At 43.4% G+C, this 22,370-nt stretch overlaps 1 protein-coding gene across 4 annotated transcripts in view; it reads right to left on the bottom strand.

Annotated features, from left to right (window-relative positions):
* SIDT2 (SID1 transmembrane family member 2) overlaps window positions 1-22,370 on the bottom strand; it is a 526,209-nt gene that overhangs the window by 217,293 nt on the left and 286,546 nt on the right. The gene's annotated exons all lie outside the window — the stretch shown is intronic.

Genomic DNA, 22,370 nt, shown 5'->3' with positions numbered 1-22,370 from the left:
CAGCTGCTGTTTGGATGAATCTTGCTTTTTTTGTTGCCCATTCCATAGGACTGATAGGGGTTGTCTAAGGAAGAATGACTCAGACTTTAGCTGCTATTTTTTCGTTGGCTGTACTATAAGGCTAAGACGGTAATAAGGAATATTGGAAGGTTTCGGGGACTATCCATTTGTGAATTATGCTGCTTAGGAAATTTTAGGAAATTATATGCATTTTTCCATGGGCTGGGCTATATATATATATATATATATATATATATATATATATATATATATATATATATATGTATACCGTATATATATACTCTTTTGGGTTGGGCCCATATATATACTCTTTTGGGTAAATATTATTTTGCATGTAGGTATTCTTAGTTTTTTTTCAATTTTTGAGCAGTATTTATTAATAAATATGTTGGATGATCTTTATAATCTTATGTAGGTTAATTGCATGTGATTATGGTTAATATGTATATATATATATATATATATATATATATATATATATATATATATATATATATATATATATATATATATATATATACACACATAAGGCAAAGACATGGTCAGGCAAGCAGAGTCAGCAACAGTCTAGCAGAGAGGCACACAATCAGGATCCAGGAGAATAGTCGGGGACAGGCAGATGATTTTACACAATCTGGCAGCAAAGTACAGAATCAGGAGACGAAAGGGTAGTCAGGAATCAGGCAATAGTCACAACAAAAATCCAGCAGTAGCCACAGGAACAAGACACCCAGGAAATTAATCCAATTAAACGGGCTTAGAGTACAGGAAGTGCTGGGTATTTAAAGGCTGAGTTGATTGCAGAATTACTGCAGCTGACAGGTAGGTGGAGCCAGAGAGTCCAAAAAGCAAAAGTACTGAACAGAGAAATTGCAGTAATAGCGGAGTCCTCCCTTTAGCTGAATAATAGAGCTTCAGCACTAGCAACTGAAAGACCCAGGTTCAAACCCCACATAGCTATTTCCATTAAAAAGTGTAGAGCAGAAAGGAATGTAACAATTTCCTTATTTGCCATAAAAACAAACATGAATAGGAAATAATTGACAAGGTTGGAAATAATTAATTTTAAGTGAACTAATAATTGTGTCCTTCAAACTTTACTTAAGTCAAAAAATCCTCCATGTGTAGCAATTACAGCCTTGCAGACCTTTAGCATCTAGTTGTCAAATTGTCCAGGTAATCTGAAGAGATTTACCTCTGTTTCCAGAAGCACCTCCCACAAGTTGGAATGAGAACTTCTTATGTACGATATGGTCAAGCTGCTCCCACAAAAGCTCAATAGGTTTGAGATCTGGTGACTGTGCTGGCCACTCCATTAAAGACAGAACACCAGCTGACTGCTTCTTCCCTAAATAGTTATTGCATAGTAAGGAGCTGTGCTTTGGGTCATTGTCCTGTAGTAGGAAAAAAAGGTGTCCAATCAAGCGAAGTCCACAGGGTATGGCATGGTGTTGCAAAATGGAGTGATAGCCTTCCTTCTTTAAGGTCCCTTTTACCCTGTATAAATCTTCCACTTTACCAGCATCAAAGCATCCCCAGACCATCACATTACTGCCACCATACTTGATAGATGGCGTCAAGCCTCCTCCAGCATCTTTTCATCTGGTCTGCATCTCACCAATGTCCTTCTTTGTGATCCGAACACATCAAACTTAGATTTGTTTGTCCATAACACTTTTTTCTAATCTTCTACTGTCCAGTTTCTGTGTTCTTTTGCCCATCCTAATCTTTTCTTTTTATTGGCCAGTCTGAGATTTGGCTTTTTCTCTGCAAATCTGCCTAGAAAGGCAGCATCCCAGAGACACCTCTTCACTGCTGTCGTTGAGACTGTTTTTTTGCAGGTACTATATAATGAAGATGCCAGTTGAGACCTGTGAGGCGTCTGTTTCTCAAACTAGAGACACTAATGTAATTCTCGTCTTGCCCAGATTTTTACCGGGGCCTCCCACTCCTCTTTCTATTTTGGTTTGAGCCAGTCTGTGCTGTTCTGTGAAGGGAGTAGTACACAACTTGACAGTAGTACACAATTTCTTGACAATTTCTCGCATGGAATAGCCTTCGTTTCTCAGAACAAGAATATACTGACGAGTTTCAGAAGAAAGTTCTTTGTTTACAGTCATCTTGAGCCTGTAATCGAACCCATAATTGCAGATGCTCCAGATACTCAACTAGTCTAATGAAGGACCGTTTATTGCTTCTTTAATCAGCACAATAGTTTTCAGCTGCGCTAACATAATTACAAAAGGGTTTTCTAATGATTAATTAGCCTTTTTAAATGACAAACTTGGATGGGCAAAACACAACCTGCCATTGGAACACAGGACAGATGGTTGCGGACAATGGGCCTCTTTACGTCTATGTAGATATTCCACTAAATATCAACCGTTTCCAGCTACAATAGTCATTCACAACATTAACAATATCTACACTATTTCTGATCAATTTGATGTTATTTTAATGGACAAAAAAAATGTTTTCCTTTTGAAAACAATGAACTTTTGATGGTTGCTGATTGTCAGTTTCGTCTAGGCTTGTCAGATGCTGCCAAAGATGAGCTAGCTCGTACTGAAATTCCCCCTAGCTTGGAAGCTCTCATGGCCCTTACAATATCCATAGATCGCAGATTGCGGGAACGGAGAAATGAGAGACTTCCATATGATTCACAACCTAAAAGGTATAACCCATCCATTTCGTCTACATCTGTGCCAAAACTGCCTGATTTTGTTAGGATTTGTTAAAGGGCCCTTATCCCCTCAAGAAAAGCTCAGGAGAAGACAAAACAATCTATGTCTATACTGTGCTGCATCAGCTCACTCCGTTAAAGATTGTCCAGTCCTTTCAAAACAAAAGAAGGGTAAGCCACATTATCAATTCAATTGCTTAACCAGTTTAACTAACACATAACCTTACTGTTTAACACTTTCTTTACAGTGGGAACATAATCAAACTGAACTTCTCGCAATAGTGGATTCAGGAGCATGTGGCAACTATATAGACCAAACAGTTGTAAATAATAACATTCCATTAATTGAAAAAGAAAAACCTGTCCCGCTTCGAGTTATTGATGGAAACTAGATTAGTTCTGGACCCATCACAAAACATACTGTACCATTAGTAGCTAAATCTCAAACAGGTCATTCCTTTTTTCTTTATGTAATCTAATCACCATTATATCCAATTTTGTTGGGCTTATCCTAGTTAAAGAAACATCAACCCACTATAAATTGGGAACAGTTATCCCACCTCGACTATTTCATATATTAATGAGCCTTTAATTCCACACCAGTATTCAAATTATTCTGATGTTTTTTATCCAAAAGAGGCCGAAAAACTTCCACCCCACAGACCCTACGACTGCCCTATTGAATTGATATCTGGTAGTTCTATTCCGGTAGGTCATGTATATCCACTATCCCAACCAGAGTTACAACATTTGAGGGTTTATTTAGATGATAACTTAAAAAATGGTTTAATAAGACCATCAACCTCTCCTGCTGGTGCTGGAATGTTTTTTGTAAAAAAACAAGGATGGCCGTTTAAGACCAATTATAGACTACAGAGAACTAAATAAAAGAACCATAAAGAATAAGTACCCCCTCCCTCTCATTCCAGACATGATTGAGAGACTACAAGGTGCCAAAATATTCAGTAAATTAGATTTACATGGGGCATACCACCTTATAAGAATCAGGAAAGGAGACAAATGGCTCACTGCTTTAGGTACTCGGTATAGACGTTTTGCGTATACATGCCATTCTGGCTCTGTAATGCCCCAGCCACTTTTCAGAATTTCATAAATGATATCTTTAGAGATATTTTAGACACTTTCATAGTAGTCTACTTTGACGACATACTCATATACTCATCCACTCATGAAAAGCAAATACAACATGTTCGTGTAGTATTAAACCGTTTGAGAATACACCATCTTTACGCCAAATTAGAAAAGTTTATTTTTAATTCTGATTAAATTTCATTCCTTGGTTATCACATCACTTTAAAAGGTATACACATGGAACAAACCAAAAGTCCAAGCTGTGAACGATTGGCCCACACCCAGCTACAAAAAAAGACATACAAAGATTTATGGGATTCTCAAATTTCTATAGAAACTTTATAAAAGGGTTCGTTAAGCTTACCAAACCAATAACAGACTTAAAGAAAAAAGAAAATTATCCCTTCATTTGAACTTCTGCAGCTGATCAAGCATTTAAAATGTTAAAAATCAGATTCACAACAGCACCCATCCTACAGTTTCCAGATCCTACCTTACAATATATATTGAAAGTAGACGCCTCACATTATGCAATAGGAGCAGTTTTATCGCAAATAAAATCACTCCTCGATCCCATACACCCTGTGGCATATTATTCAAGAATCACGAATTCCTCTGAAAAAAAATTACCCGGTGGGCGAGAAGGAATTGCTTGCTATAAAAACGTCCCTAGAAAATTGGAGACACCTGCTTGAGGGTACTACACTACTGATTCTGATTTATTCCTATCACCCCAACTTACAATATCTCAAATCAACAAAGACCCTCTCTTCTCGACAAGTAAGGTGGAGTTTGTTCTTTTCAAGATTCCATTATATGATCACTTACAGACCTGGAAGATTAAACGGTAAAGCAGATGCCCTCTCTAGGATACAACTTAGACCAACAGATGAACAGGAACCCACTACTATTATTCCCATTGAAAATATTGTTGGAATTCTTAAGGACCAACAGGAGATCTTTAAAGTAGAACAGAGTAAAGATCAGACCAAGAGGGGTGGAGACGGCTGCCTAACATGGTAGACGTGTAAAGGCAAGCTCTGCTGTGTTCAAGAGGGGAATACTGCCAGATGTCCTGAAGCTCAGCTCTACCTGAAATGCCGACAAGGGTACCAGCATCGCATAACACACGCTGCATAGGAGCTATAAACTGCCGTCTCGGTTCCAGGTAAAACAGCAAGGCCTGACCACGCGGCTCCCATTAATCCTAGCAGACGGTGAGGTAGAGAACGGTTAGGTCTATTAAGCCTCAGAGCACTGTAACCCGTCTGATTAGAACTGTCACATACACGGGAGACGCAGGGAACAGATCCCCCTATCAGATCTCCACTCAATGCACCGGCTGGGCACCTTTATAGCATCAGCCATTTGTAAGGGTTACGCTTCCTCTCGCTATATACTGTCCCTTTAAGGCCTGCCTATTTAAAGCACTTCCTCCCTAACCTCAATGCTGGTTTATTGAGAATTGTTACTAACTGAACTTCCTCTCAAGATTCAGCTCTCCTGAGTTGCTAAGGTTTTCATACCTTGGTCCTGATATCCTTTTCCTCAGCCTGTGTAACAGTGTCCGTCTTGCAGCCTGTCAGCACAGCCTGGAACCTCAAACCGCACAGTGTGGGACAACAGCCTTTCCGCAGCACACAGCACCTCCTACGTCATCAGACACCGCCCGGTGCTTCTCTCCCTGCCTGACAGGAACGCTGCCGCTTGCTAACAGACCGCTCAGGGTTTTGGCCTCCTTGAACTCCAGAACTCTCACCGTAAGTACTACTCAGTACTATTTGCTAAGAAGGTCTCTGTGAATCATATTTAACATAACCCCAATAACTGCCTAAATTGAACTGTTACGCTAAACCTAAAGCTGTATGTAATACCGAGCTAAATTCTATATCTCTGTGATAGATGCCACTGTGAATACAGAGTCAGTGTCATATAATATCTACATCCCTGTATTCACCTGGCATATATAAAACCACTAGGGAAACCACTAGACATCTCTTTTGGTCTACCTAGCGAACATCAAACCATTTTTCTACAGAAAGATTTTGTTAAAGTTTCTGTTACAAACTCCAATAAGTTAGAATACCTGAGTTGACTGTCCTGAGCATTACATAATAAACCAGCCAAAAGGAATAGGAATTGTGCTTTAATATTCCTACACAAATAACCCTGAAAAAGTTTTATTTATTTTTTTTTTCTCCTTCAAGCTCTTTCTTTACATACAGTTGAAATGGAGCAAGACCCATTAAATGAAAAAATTCAGGTTTTATCAGATAGGCTGGATGCCTTATCCGGATCATTCCACGAACTACAAGTGGAGAATCAGGCTTTAAAAGCCTGTCTAAGGGAGGTTTTAGCCCCTAAACCTCCTGCTACTGAATCTCTCCCAGAACCCCTGGTCTCTCCCCCAGAGAAGTTCTCTGGCGACCGTACACGCTTCAGGGAGTTTAGAAATTCCTGTTTACTCCTCTTTGAAATGAAGCCACGCACTTATCCCACAGAGAGGGCTAGGGTGCTAACAGTGATCTCCTACCTCAGGGGAGAGCCCAGGGCCTGGGCAGACACCTATTATGAGAATCACGACGCCATCTTGGGGTCCCTCTCAACCTTCTTCAACCAAATGTCAGCCCTTTATGATGATCCATTTAAGCAGGTATCTGCAGAAAATACTCTCAGATCTCTGAGACAAAGAAAGAATCCAGTGGAAAACTACATTACACAGTTCAAAATCTCAGCTCGAGATTCAGAGTGGAATGAGGTTTCTCTTAAGACGCAATTTCGCCTAGGCTTATCTGAAGAGATAAAGGATGAGCTGTCTCGCATAGGAATCCCTGATTCTCTTGAAGAATTGTTCACACTCTGTATTAACATCGACAGACGTCTCAGAGAACGGCGAAACGAAATAGCCAGTAGCTCAAAAAATTTCTTCCCAGCACCATCTTATCAAGTAAAAGAAACCCCACAACCGATGGATATTGGGTTTATGAAGGGGCCTCTAACCCCCCAAGAGAAATCAAGAAGAAAACTACACAGTCTCTGTATGTACTGTGCCTGCCCAACCCATGAAGTTAAGGATTGCCCAGTACTCTCAAAAACTAAGAAGGGTAGGTCACTCAATCATACAACTACTCATATGTTGAAAACAACAAAAAATTCATATATAACCATCCCAATTCTCTTACAGTGGCAACAGTACAAGACAACCACTGAAGCCCTTGTGGATACCGGATCCTGTAGGAATTTTATACATTGTGGTTTTGTGAAACGAAATAAAATTCCTATTGAGTGTAAAACAGCTCCAGTCTCTGTGAGGGTTATTGATGGCTCTTTTCTCTCCTCTGGTCCTGTTATGAAACAGACCATACCTCTCCAGGTAACTGCTAGCACTTCTGTTATTGACACCTGCACATTTGATGTTATATCTTCTCCCATGTTTGACATCATATTGGGAATTGATTGGTTACGTACACATAAACCAACATTCAATTGGGAAGACTTCTGTCTTACCTTTTCTACCCCTACACTCTCCTGTCTTAGTGTTAGTAGTACTAAACTCCCTCAAACAGAAGTTTGTACCTTACCCACGCATTATGCTGAATTCTTAGATGTCTTTGATAAGAAAGACGCTGAGAGCCTTCCACCCCACAGGGCCTATGATTGCCCAATTGATTTACTCCCCGGGGTCTCAATCCCTTATGGTCATATATATCCCCTATCAAAACCGGAGTTAGAACATTTAAAGAATTATATTGATGAAAATCTCAGGAAAGGGTTTATCAGACCCAGTACATCTCCTGCTGGAGCCGGGATTTTCTTCGTTACTAATAAAGATGGTTCGTTGAGACCCATCATCGACTATAGGGAGTTAAATAGGCGCACACGTAAGAACAGGTACCCCCTCCCACTCATTCCTGAGTTAATCGAAAGATTAAGAGGTGCCTCGGTTTTCACCAAATTGGATCTCCGGGGTGCCTATAATCTGATACGAATGAGAGCTGGAGACGAATGGCTCACCGCTTTTCGGACTAGATACGGTCTATTCGAATATACGGTGATGCCATTCAAGTTATGCAATGCTCCAGCAACATTTCAATGTCTCATCAATGACCTTTTCAGGGACATTTTGGACGTATATTTAGTGGTCTATTTGGACGATATTTTGATCTTTTCACAAGACCTAGACCAACATAGAGGACACGTAAGAGAAGTACTCACTAGATTACGAAAAAAACATAATTTATGCTTACCTGATAAATTCCTTTCTTCTGTTGTGTGATCAGTCCACGGGTCATCATTACTTCTGGGATATAACTCCTCCCCAACAGGAAATGCAAGAGGATTCACCCAGCAGAGCTGCATATAGCTCCTCCCCCCTACGTCACTCCCAGTCATTCGACCAAGAATCAACGAGAAAGGAGAAACCAAGGGTGAAGTGGTGACTGGAGTATAATTTAAAAAATATCTACCTGCCTTAAAAAACAGGGCGGGCCGTGGACTGATCACACAACAGAAGAAAGGAATTTATCAGGTAAGCATAAATTATGTTTTCTTCTGTTATGTGTGATCAGTCCACGGGTCATCATTACTTCTGGGATACCAATACCAAAGCAAAAGTACACGGATGATGGGAGGGATAGGCAGGCTCATTATACAGAAGGAACCACTGCCTGAAGAACCTTTCTCCCAAAAATAGCCTCCGAAGAAGCAAAAGTGTCAAATTTGTAAAATTTGGAAAAAGTATGAAGCGAAGACCAAGTTGCAGCCTTGCAAATCTGTTCAACAGAGGCCTCATTCTTAAAGGCCCAAGTGGAAGCCACAGCTCTAGTAGAATGAGCTGTAATTCTTTCAGGAGGCTGCTGTCCAGCAGTCTCATAGGCTAAACGAATTATGCTACGAAGCCAGAAGGAGAGAGAGGTAGCCGAAGCCTTATGACCTCTCCTCTGACCAGAGTAAACGACAAACAGGGAAGACGTTTGTCGAAAATCCTTAGTTGCCTGCAAGTAGAACTTGAGGGCACGAACTACATCTAGATTGTGTAGAAGACGTTCCTTCTTTGAAGAAGGATTCGGGCATAGAGAAGGAACCACGATCTCTTGATTGATGTTCCTGTTAGTGACTACCTTAGGTAAGAACCCAGGTTTAGTACGCAGAACTACCTTATCTGAATGAAAAATCAAATAAGGAGAATCACAATGTAAAGCTGATAACTCAGAGACTCTCCGAGCCGAAGAAATAGCCATTAAAAATAACACTTTCCAAGATAACAACTTTATATCAATGGAATGAAGGGGTTCAAACGGAAATCCTTGTAGAACGTTAAGAACAAGGTTTAAACTCCATGGCGGAGCAACAGTTTTAAACACAGGCTTGATTCTAGCTAAAGCCTGACAAAAGGCCTGGACGTCTGGATTTTCTGATAGACGCCTGTGCAACAAGATGGACAGAGCTGAGATCTGTCCCTTTAATGAACTAGCCGATAAACCCTTTTCTAAACCTTCTTGTAGAAAGGACAATATCCTAGGAATCCTAACCTTACTCCAGGAGTAACCTTTGGATTCGCACCAGTATAGGTATTTACGCCATATCTTATGGTAAATTCTTCTGGTAACAGGCTTCCTAGCCTGTATCAGGGTATCAATAACCGACTCAGAAAAACCACGTTTTGATAAAATCAAGCGTTCAATTTCCAAGCAGTCAGCTTCAGAGAAGTTAGATTTTGATGTTTGAATGGACCCTGTATCAGAAGGTCCTGTCTTAGAGGTAGAGACCAAGGCGGACAGGATGACATGTCCACTAGATCTGCATACCAAGTCCTGCGTGGCCACGCAGGCGCTATTAGAATCACTGATGCTCTCTCCTGTTTGATTTTGGCAATCAATCGAGGAAGCAGCGGGAAGGGTGGAAACACATAAGCCATCCCGAAGTTCCAAGGTGCTGTCAAAGCATCTATCAGAACCGCTCCCGGATCCCTGGATCTGGACCCGTAGCGAGGAAGTTTGGCGTTCTGGCGAGACGCCATGAGATCTATCTCTGGTTTGCCCCAACGTCGAGGTATTTGGGCAAAGACCTCCGGATGAAGTTCCCACTCCCCCGGATGAAAAGTCTGGCGACTCAAGAAATCCGCCTCCCAGTTCTCCACTCCCGGGATGTGGATTGCTGACAGGTGGCAAGAGTGAGACTCTGCCCAGCGAATTATCTTTGATACTTCCATCATTGCTAGGGAGCTTCTTGTCCCTCCTTGATGGTTGATGTAAGCTACAGTCGTGATGTTGTCCGACTGAAACCTGATGAACCCCCGAGTTCTTAACTGGGGCCAAGCCAGAAGGGCATTGAGAACTGCTCTCAATTCCAGAATGTTTATTGGTAGGAGACTTTCCTCCTGATTCCATTGTCCCTGAGCCTTCAGAGAATTCCAGACAGCGCCCCAACCTAGTAGGCTGGCGTCTGTTGTTACAATTGTCCAGTCCGGCCTGCTGAATGGCATCCCCCTGGACAGATGTGGCCGAGAAAGCCACCATAGAAGAGAGTTTCTGGTCTCTTGATCCAGATTCAGAGTAGGGGACAAGTCTGAGTAATCCCCATTCCACTGACTCAGCATGCACAATTGCAGCGGTCTGAGATGTAGACGTGCAAAGGGTACTATGTCCATTGCTGCTACCATTAAGCCGATCACCTCCATGCATTGAGCTACTGACGGGAGTTGAATGGAATGAAGGACACGGCATGCATTTAGAAGCTTTGTTAATCTGTCTTCTGTCAGATAAATCTTCATTTCTACAGAATCTATCAGAGTCCCCAAGAATGGAACTCTTGTGAGAGGAAAGAGAGAACTCTTCTTTTCGTTCACTTTCCATCCATGCGACCTTAGAAATGCCAGAACTAACTCTGTATGAGACTTGGCAGTTTGAAAGCTTGAAGCTTGTATCAGAATGTCGTCTAGGTACGGAGCTACCGAAATTCCTCGCGGTCTTAGTACCGCCAGAAGGGCACCCAGAACCTTTGTGAAGATTCTTGGAGCCGTAGCCAATCCGAATGGAAGAGCTACAAACTGGTAATGCCTGTCTAAGAAGGCAAACCTTAGATACCGGTAATGATCTTTGTGAATCGGTATGTGAAGGTAAGCATCCTTTAAATCCACTGTAGTCATGTACTGACCCTTTTGGATCATGGGTAAGATTGTCCGAATAGTTTCCATTTTGAACGATGGAACTCTTAGGAATTTGTTTAGGATCTTTAAATCCAAGATTGGCCTGAAAGTTCCCTCTTTTTTGGGAACCACAAACAGGTTTGAGTAAAACCCTTGTCCTTGTTCCGACCGCGGAACCGGATGGATCACTCCCATTAATAACAGATCTTGTACACAGCGTAGAAACGCTTCTTTCTTTATCTGGTTTGTTGACAACCTTGACAGATGAAATCTCCCTCTTGGGGGAGAGAATTTGAAGTCTAGAAGGTATCCCTGAGATATGATCTCTAACGCCCAGGGATCCTGAACATCTCTTGCCCAAGCCTGGGCGAAGAGAGAGAGTCTGCCCCCCACTAGATCCGGTCCCGGATCGGGGGCCCTCGATTCATGTTGTCTTAGGGGCAGCAGCAGGTTTCCTGGCCTGCTTGCCCTTGTTCCAGGACTGGTTAGGTTTCCAGCCTTGTCTGTAACGAGCAACGGCTCCTTCCTGTTTTGGAGCAGTGGAAGTTGGTGCTGCTCCTGCTTTGAAATTCCGAAAGGGACGAAAATTAGACTGTCTAGCCTTAGCTTTGGCTTTGTCTTGAGGCAGGGCGTGGCCCTTACCTCCTGTAATGTCAGCGATAATTTCTTTCAAACCGGGCCCAAATAAAGTTTGCCCTTTGAAAGGTATATTAAGTAATTTGGACTTAGAAGTTACATCAGCTGACCAGGATTTTAGCCACAGCGCCCTACGTGCCTGAATGGCGAATCCTGAGTTCTTAGCCGTAAGTTTGGTTAAATGTACTACGGCCTCCGAAATGAATGAATTAGCTAGTTTAAGGACTCTAAGCCTGTCCGTAATGTCGTCCAGCGTAGCTGAACTAAGGTTCTCTTCCAGAGACTCCATCCAAAATGCTGCCGCAGCCGTAATCGGCGCGATGCATGCAAGGGGTTGCAATATAAAACCTTGTTGAACAAACATTTTCTTAAGGTAACCCTCTAATTTTTTATCCATTGGATCTGAAAAAGCACAGCTATCCTCCACCGGGATAGTGGTACGCTTAGCTAAAGTAGAAACTGCTCCCTCCACCTTAGGGACCGTTTGCCATAAGTCCCGTGTGGTGGCGTCTATTGGAAACATCTTTCTAAATATTGGAGGGGGTGAGAACGGCACACCGGGTCTATCCCACTCCTTAGTAACAATTTCAGTTAGTCTCTTAGGTATAGGAAAAACGTCAGTACTCGCCGGTACCGCAAAGTATTTATCCAACCTACACAATTTCTCTGGTATTGCAACAGTGTTACAATCATTAAGAGCCGCTAAAACCTCCCCTAGTAATACACGGAGGTTCTCCAATTTAAATTTAAAATTTGAAATATCTGAATCCAATCTGTTTGGATCAGAACCGTCACCCACAGAATGAAGCTCTCCGTCCTCATGCTCTGCAAGCTGTGACGCAGTATCCGACATGGCTCTAGTATTATCAGCGCACTCTGTTCTCACCCCAGAGTGATCACGCTTGCCCCTTAGTTCTGGTAATTTAGCCAAAACTTCAGTCATAACAGTAGCCATATCTTGTAATGTTATCTGTAATGGCCGCCCAGATGTACTAGGCGTCACAATATCACGCACCTCCCGGGCGGGAGATGCAGGTACTGACACGTGAGGCGAGTTAGTCGGCATAACTCTCCCCTCGCTGTTTGGTGAAATTTGTTCAATTTGTACAGATTGGCTTTTATTTAAAGTAGCATCAATACAGTTAGTACATAAATTTCTATTGGGCTCCACCTTGGCATTGGAACAAATGACACAGGTATCTTCCTCTGAATCAGACATGTTTAACACACTAGCAAATAAACTTGCAACTTGGTTACAATCTTATTTAACAAAAACGTACTGTGCCTCAAAGAAGCACTAAACGATTAAATGACAGTTGAAATAATGAACTGAAAAACTGTTATAGCATCAATCCTTGAAAACAACACAACTTTTAGCAAAGGTTTGTTCCCATTAGTAAAGTAACAATAATTAAATTTGAAACGTAAAAATTACAGAGCAACGTTTTTAATCACAGTCAATATATAAGTCTCACAGCTCTGCTGAGAGAATCTACCTCCCTTCAAAGAAGTTTGAAGACCCCTGAGTTCTGTTAGATATGAACCGGATCATGCAGGAAATACAAGAGTAACTGACTGGAAATTTTTGATGCGTAGCAAAGAGCGCCAAAAACGGCCCCTCCCCCTCACACACAGCAGTGAGAGAGAAACGAAACTGTCACAATTAAAACAAGCAGCTGCCAAGTGGAAAAATAATGCCCAAACATTTATTCACTCAGTACCTCAGAAAATGCAAACGATTCTACATTCCAGCAAAAACGTTTAACATAATAAATACCTATTAAAAGGTTTAATGTACTTTTTACAGAGTAATTCCAGTGAAGTACCATCCCCAGAATACTGAAGTGTAGAGTATACATACATGTTATTATAACGGTATGGCAGGATTTTCTCATCAATTCCATTCAGAAAATAAAAACTGCTACATACCTCAATGCAGATTCATCTGCCCGCTGTCCCCTGATCTGAAGCTTTTACCTCCCTCAGATGGCCGAGAAACAGCAATATGATCTTAACTACTCCGGTTAAAATCATAGTAAAAAACTCTGGTAGATTCTTCTTCAAACTCTGCCAGAGAGGCAATAACACGCTCCGGTGCTATTGTAAAATAACAAACTTTTGATTGAAGTTATAAAAACTAAGTATAATCACCATAGTCCTCTCACACATCCTATCTAGTCGTTGGGTGCAAGAGAATGACTGGGAGTGACGTAGGGGGGAGGAGCTATATGCAGCTCTGCTGGGTGAATCCTCTTGCATTTCCTGTTGGGGAGGAGTTATATCCCAGAAGTAATGATGACCCGTGGACTGATCACACATAACAGAAGAAATAATCTTTACGCTAAACTTGAAAAATGCATATTTGAATCTAGTAAGATTTCATTCTTGGGTTATGAGATCTCTCCTTCGGGAATTAAGATGCAAAGTGATAAAGTACAAGCAATTCTGGAGTGGCCTACCCCTCAATCAAAAAAAGATGTACAACGTTTCCTTGGGTTCTCTAACTTTTACAGAAAGTTTATCCCAGGATTCGCTGCCCTCACAAAACCTCTGACAGATCTTACCAAGCTGGATCTCAACTTCCGATGGAATAGTCAGACCCAATCAGTCTTTGACACACTAAAATCGAAATTCACTTCAGCTCCTATTTTACAATATCCAGATACGGATAAACAATTCATACTTGAGGTGGATGCATTCGATTTCGCCATCGGCGCTATTCTTTCCCAACGGAAATCATTTAAGGATCCTCTCCATCCAGTAGCCTTCTTTTCTAGGCTCTTGCAACCGGCTGAATTAAACTACCCTGTCGGTGAAAAGGAGCTTTTGGCTATTAAGTGTTCTTTTGACCACTGGAGGCATTTATTGGAAGGCGCACTTCAACCTACGGTCATATATACTGACCACAAAAATTTACAATATCTCCAATCTAACAGAACTCTCTCGTCTAGACAAATGAGATGGAGCCTCTACTTTTCCCGTTTCCATTATATCATCACCTATCGACCGGGTTCTAGAAACGGTAAGGCCGATGCCCTTTCCAGGCAAGCCCTAAAACCTGTTCTTGATATTGAACCAACTACGGTAGTACCTAAAGATTGTATCATTGGGCTTCTTACTAATCTCGAACCTCTACTCAGGGATGCTATGGCCACTGATACTTCTGTACCCTTTCAGGAATTAACCCAAGATTCCAATGGTATTTTCCGTAAAGATGGTAAATTGTATATTCCTTCAGAGTTAAGACCTACTCTCCTACGGATGGTTCACGACTCACCACTAGCAGGACATATGGGTAGGGATAAAACTACTGACCTACTCCTTCGTTCATATTGGTGGCCATCTCTACGTCTTGATCTTAAAAACTTCTTATCTAAATGTTCTATTTGTGCCACCTCCAAACCAGCAAGACAACTACCCATTGGGTTACTACAACCCTTACCTGCTCCTCGAATTCCTTGGGAGACAGTCTCTTTGGATTTCATAGTGGATCTCCCTATTTCTAGTAATTACACCACAATAATGGTTGTCACAGACTTGTTCTCCAAGATGGCACATTTTGTTCCTATAAACTCTTTACCCACTTCCAGGATTACATGCGACCTCTTTATACAAAACATCGTACGACTACATGGTATCCCTACTACTATAATCAGTGATCGAGGAACTCAGTTCACTTCGAAGTTCTGGAGATTCTTATGCAAGGCTCTACACATGGAACAGAAACTTACCACAGCCTACCATCCCCAGACAAACGGGCAAACGGAGAGGGTTAACCAGTGGCTGGAGCAATATCTGCGATGCTTCTGTTCCCATCAGCAGGATGCTTGGGCATCCTTTTTGCCTCTTGCGGAGTTTGCTTATAACAACAATAAAAACACCTCTACTGGGTTTTCCCCTTTCTTTATCAACTACGGATTACATCCACGTTTTACCCTGCTTCCAAGAGTGGATACCCCTTGTCCACAGGTTAATGACTTGGTAAATGACATTTCAAAAGTCTTCACCCACATCCATGGTAACATACTTCATGCTCAGGCTTCACAGAGGCGGTTCTACAATTTGCGCCACCGAGCCAGCCCTCAATACGCCATTGGCCAGTTTGTGTGGCTTTCTACAAAGAACCTAAAGCTATCTTATCCTTGTAGGAAACTGGGTAAGCTGTTTTTGGGTCCCTATCCCATCCTCAGGGTGAACAGTCCCTCTACTGTCACCTTGCAACTTCCGTCCACTTTCAAGATTCATCCGACGTTCCACGTCTCTCTGATAAAGCCTTGTCATGACCCCCCTCCCTCATCTTCATCTTCCGATCCTGTGCTCCCTGAGTCTTCGGATCAGTCGTATGAGGTACACAGTGTTCTGGATTCTCGTATCCGTGCAGGAGTTTTGTTCTACCTGATCCACTGGAAGGGTTTTGGTCATGAGGATGATTCCTGGGAGCCGGCTTCCAATGTCTCGGCCCCTCGTCTGGTCTCCCTGTTTCACCGACGCAATCCGGACCGTCCTAGACCATGACCCTCGCTGTGGTTCCTTTGGGGGGGGGCTCTGTAAGGGTTACGCTTCCTCTCGCTATATACTGTCCCTTTAAGGCCTGCCTATTTAAAGCACTTCCTCCCTAACCTCAATGCTGGTTTATTGAGAATTGTTACTAACTGAACTTCCTCTCAATATTCAGCTCTCCTGAGTTGCTAAGGTTTTCATACCTTGGTCCTGATATCCTTTTCCTCAGCCTGTGTAACAGTGTCCGTCTTGCAGCCTGTCAGCACAGCCTGGAACCTCAAACCGCACAGTGTGGGACAACAGCCTTTCCGCAGCACACAGCACCTCCTACGTCATCAGACACCGCCCGGTGCTTCTCTCCCTGCCTGACAGGAACGCTGCCGCTTGCTAACAGACCGCTCCGGGTTTTGGCCTCCTTGAACTCCAGAACTCTCACCGTAAGTACTACTCAGTACTATTTGCTAAGAAGGTCTCTGTGAATCATATTTAACATAACCCCATAACTGCCTAAATTGAACTGTTACGCTAAACCTAAAGCTGTATGTAATACCGAGCTAAATTCTATATCTCTGTGATAGATGCCACTGTGAATACAGAGTCAGTGTCATATAATATCTACATCCCTGTATTCACCTGGCATATATAAAACCACTAGGGAAACCACTAGACATCTCTTTTGGTCTACCTAGCGAACATCAAACCATTTTTCTACAGAAAGATTCTGTTAAAGTTTCTGTTACAAACTCCAATAAGTTAGAATACCTGAGTTGACTGTCCTGAGCATTACACCATTTTACACATGGCTGATACCTAGCGCAGTAGAGGTTGAAAACGGTGCCTGCAGACGCAATTCCTGCTAGGTCCCTAAAAATCACTACATTCTAGATTTCAGTGGTGTGTGCCAGGGGGATTGTTATTGTGCAGAGCCATTTACTAGCTCACTAATAGCTTCTCCATTTTACCCTCAAAGCCTACATACAACGCTGTGGCTTGCAGACTTCATCTACCTAATAATACCATTAGGGAACCACGGACACTATTACTGACAATGTCAGCACGGAAAAATACCAGGCCTGGGAAAGATTTAAAGCCCAGTAAAGGTTCCCAACGAGCTCCCACGGCATCAAAAGAATTCTTTAAGTCGCTAGAACACACACCTGTGATGGACCCCCTGGACAACATTAGCGAGTCGGGAGACTCAGACTCTTCACCCACCCCTGCTAAATCCCCCAGCCCGCTAACCAAAGAAGACCTTAGCTTCCTACCTACAAAAGAGGACTTTGCAAACCTACTAACCCAAGTGAGCCAATTAATCAAAAATGGGCTTAAAGAAGTTAGAAAAGATTTAAATGAACTGGGGGACAGGGTGGAATACCTCGAGGAGGGCACGGATCATCTAAACGCTGAATTTGACACCATGTCAAGACAACTCTACCAACAATTATTGAGGGGTTGCAGTCTCATGTAGAAGACTTGGACAATCGAGGCAGGAGACAGAATCTGCGCATCAGGGGCATACCCGAATCAATTCAGTCACAGCAACTGGAAGCCTACCTACAGAGACTGTTTCGCCATCTTGTGGGCTCCACAGATGACACCCTAATGCCTCTGGATAGAGCTCTTAGAGCCCTCAGACCCCACCTAGAGACTCTGACCTTTTATTGCATGGTATGGTTTGCCCCTACTAGGTAATACAATCAGCATTCGTGGGTCCATGAAACACAACAGAACAAACTTTACAAGTCAAGTACCTTTAGTCTAATCCTCACATGCGTCTTCTTAAAAACCCAATTTTATAATACCTCAAAATTAATCAAAAAAGGAAATAGAGAGTGGGAGTGGGGGGGGGAGGGTAAGGGAGGGAGGAAAAATAATGAGGGGAGGAAGGACCCTCCATTGTGGAGTACGTCCTGAAGTTCAGGGATCAGCTGAAGGACCTCACTGTCATAGTGCGGGAGAACCTTCAGGGCGCTCAAAGGAGACAGAAATGGTGGTACGACCGTAACACTCGTAGCCAAATTCTCACAGTAGGGCAGAGGGTTCTAGCCTTGAAGCCAGTCAAAATGGACAAGTTACAGGCTTCCTAGCAAGGGCCCTACCGGGTGGTGGAACAATTGAATAACACCACCTACCTTGTAGCAAAATGCTCTGATGACCGGGTCCAAAGGACCTTTCATGTGAACATGCTCAAGGAGTATGTAGAAAGACCCCAAGATGTAGCCACTATCTGTGCTCCGGCTGTGGCAGACTCAGAGAGCCCCCCCCATGCCGGAGGTCCCCGGGCCGGATGAGACCCCTCAAGGAGTATCCAACATAATCCTGGATGAGAGGTTAGCGGCTGGACAGAGACAGTAGGTCCGGCATTTACTAGAGGACTGCCAGGAGATTTCTCCAATGTCCCTGGGTACACCACAGTGGCTGGGCACCGAGTGGAAACCCCGGGGCAAGCTCCTCTGAGGCAGGCAGCTTACAGAGTACCTGAAGCTGTCAGAGACAGTATGCACCGGGAGCTCCGGGGAATGTTGGACCTCGGTGTTGTTGAATCGTCCAACAGTCCCTGGGCCTCCCCGGTGGTGCTGGTCCCCAAAAAAGATGGTACTACCCGGTTCTGCATTGACTACCGTAAGCTCAATGACAGAACCACAACCGACGCCTACCCCATGCCCCGCGTCGATGACATCTTAGATAGAATTGCCAGAGGTCACTTCCTAACTACCCTTGACCTCTGCAAGGGGTATTGGCAGATCCCACTAGACCCTGAATCTGTTCCCAAGTCCGCCTTCATCACCCCTTTCGGCCTCTACCAGTTTAAGATCATGCCGTTTGGGATGAAGAATGCTCCAGCCACCTTTCAGAGGATGGTGGATCGCCTGCTGGATGGCCTCCAAGACTATGCCTGTGCCTACTTGGACGACATTGCCATCTTTAGCGACACCTGGGAGGACCATTTGATCCACCTGGGCATCGTTCTAGATCGCCTCAGAACCGCCGGGCTGACCCTGAAGCCCGACAAATGCACCATAGGCCGCTTGGAAGTCCAGTACATGGGCCACCGAGTGGGCTGCGGACAGCAGCGGCCGGAGCCGGCCAAGGTTGAGGCAGTGGCAAACCGGCCCACTCCTCGAACCAAGACCCAGGTCTTAGCCTTCCTAGGAATCGCCGGCTATTACAGAAGGTTCGTCCCCAATTATAGCACCCTCGCAAAACCCCTGACCGACCTGACTCGTAAAAGACTGCCCCGACAGGTAATGTGGTCCCCAGAATGTGAAAACGCCTTTCAGAGCCTCAAGTCTGCTTTGATCTCTGCCCACATCCTGGCCGCACCTAACCCCACCAAACATTTTTGTGTCCACACAGATGCCTCCATGTTTGGGTTGGGAGCAGTGTTAAGCCAGATAAACGAGGAAGGGCATGACCACCCCATAGCCTACATCAGTAGGAAGCTGCTGCCCAGGGAGGTAGGCTACGCAGCGATGGAGAAGGAATGCCTGGCACTGGTATGGGCCCTCAAGAAATTACAACCGTACCTATATGGTAGCCTTTCACTGTCCTCACCGATCACAACCCCCTGGTGTGGCTTAACAGAGTGTCGGGAGATAATGGACGTCTACTAAGATGGAGTTTGGCCCTGCAGCCCTTTAATTTTGATATTCAGTATAGGCCGGGAAAGGGCAATGGGAATGCCGATGGACTTTCCCAGCAGACTGAAATAGAATGCTCGTTGGACAGCCCCAAGTAGACCCGTGTGGATCTAGCCGGGTCTGCCGAACTGGCAGGGGGGAGCTGTCACGGATACTGGGCTGCAAGGGTTAAACTCCCACCTCCCTACAACCTCACTGTCATGGATACTGGGCTGCAGGGGTTGAACTCTTACCCCCCTTTTTTGGTTGGAGTATAAGGTGACAGCCCAATTCAGTATTGCCTGTCCCAACCCCCCCCCCTCCCCAGACTCAGAATGTTTGAGATTATTGCAACCTCCTGCTGTTATGTGTCTGTACATTCAGTCTAGGTGTGAGACACAGAGCAGGAGATTACACACAGCACAGACAATTGAATGCTGAGACCTGCTGCTGTTATGTGCCTTTCTGTTATTGTATGAGTCATCCATTGTCCTTTTGTGATTAGAATCTTGTTTAACTAACCATTGTCTGACGTTTGTCTCATTGTATAATATTTGTTATAACTACCCCCCCTTTTCTGTTGGAAATGTATAAAAGCTGTGTTTTCTGTGAAATAAAGCAGTTCTTACTTCACCTGAATGCTAGTCTGTCTAGTCATTTAGGTGGGCTCCTGCTAGAATCATTTTCTTGGGCTACATATCTGGAGTCACCAGGGAGGCAGAAGGACCCGTTAGGCGGAGATACCCAGTCGGGGTAGCCGGGTATCCGTCACAACCATGATAAACAAATATATGTTCCTCCTTCCTTACGCTATGAGATACTGAAATCAGTCCATGAATCACCCCTAGCAGGGCATTCTGGAGTGAAAAAACTCAAGATCTGATATCCAGGTCATTCTGGTGGCCTACCATCCTTCTAGACACTAAAGAACATGTTTCCACTTGTTCAATTTGTGTTACTACCAAACCAGATCGTAGGAAACCTTATGGACTATTTATCTCTAATCCAATATCCAGTAGACCTTGGGAAACCATCAGTTTAGATTTTAATTGTTGATCTACCCTCTTCAAACAACTACACTACATTACTTGTAGTGGTAGATTTATTAAACAAAAATGGCACATTTTATCCCCTACAGAAAATTGCCTTCTGCTTCCCAGACTGCTCAACTCTTGTTCAACAACATTGTACGGTTACATGGACTTCCAACTAGCATCATCTCGGATAGAGGTCACAATTCACCTCCAAACAGAACGCACCAACCAGTGGTTAGAGCAATATCTACGTTGTTATTGCAGCCACCAACAACATGACTGGGCTTCATATACAAGTACTGCTGAATTTGCTTATAACAACTCCTTACAAGCATCGATAAAACAGACTCCATTTTATGCCAATTATGGCTTCCATCCTACTTACCACCTACTGCCTGATCGTGACAGCGTCTGTCCACTTGTCAATGATACTCTCAACAACCTATCCGAGAACTTCACAATTTTACAAGGCAATATTAGAGATGCACAACTGAAACAAAAAACATTATGACTAAACGCAGAGATCCTCCACAATATTCTGTGGGTGACAAGGTTTGGTTGTCCACGAAAAACTTAAGACTTCAAACCCCTTGCAGGAAATTTGACAGGCTTTATGTGGGTCCATTTCGGATTATAAAGATCATCAACAAAAACGCTGTTACCTTGGAACTTCCCTCTACATACCGCATTCATCCCACTTTTCATATGGCACTCTTGATTCCCTATCGACTCGTTAATACTGAAGAGTTAGTACTAACCACCTGCCTTCCTAACGTTGAGAATGACGTGGAATATGAAGTTGAACAAGAACTTGATTCTAGACGACATAAGGGTGAACCTCAGTATCTCAGATGGTCTGGGTTTGGCGAAGAAGAAGATTCTTGGGAGCCTTCTTCCAAACTCTCTGCTCCCAGGTTGGTATCCCAGTTTCATAGGTGTCACCCTGACAGACCTCATCCATGAACCGCGGTGTGGTTCCCTTTTGGGGGGTGTTCTGTCCTGATCCTGTACCTTTAAGGAAGGGAGGGATATTGCTAACTCTTTGCTGTATAAATTCCCCCCCATTCCTTTCCTCTTTGCTTGGTATTCCATGTCCTGTGGGCTTTTAATACTAAGCCCTGTATTTTTTCCTGTGCTGAATCAAATTGTGTAGTAGTTTAATTCTGCTAAAGTTTTATTTTTTTATTTTTTGCTGTATCTTTTGCTAAACATCATTGAAGCTGTTTCCTCCTGATCTGCATTCTCATCCGGATACTGATCAGCTGATTGCATGCATCTAGGGTTGCCACCTCGGCCATGTTTTCCTGGACACTTATGAGTTACACATGCTGTAGGGTTTGTAGGGAGGAACATGTATTGTGCTGTTCATCAGCACTAATCATGTGATGTCCAGAGACACAATACATGTTCCTCCCTGCTTACCCTGCAGCATGTGTAACAGGTAAGTGTCCAGGAAAACATAGCCAATGTGGCAACCCTACATGCATCACAAACAAACTGCCAGGCTGCACTGAACTCTCCTGCCCTTCAGTCAAGCTTCACTGAACATCTCTGCATCTAAAAACCGGTAAAAGCTTTTTCAATTATCATATAGCTATTTTTCAGTTTGCATGCTAAGTTATATTGTGCAGGTACCT

This window comes from Bombina bombina, chromosome 8, assembly GCF_027579735.1.
Source record: "Bombina bombina isolate aBomBom1 chromosome 8, aBomBom1.pri, whole genome shotgun sequence".
In the NCBI taxonomy this organism is placed as follows: Eukaryota; Metazoa; Chordata; class Amphibia; order Anura; family Bombinatoridae; genus Bombina; species Bombina bombina.
This window is presented reverse-complemented; position numbering and strand designations above follow the sequence as displayed.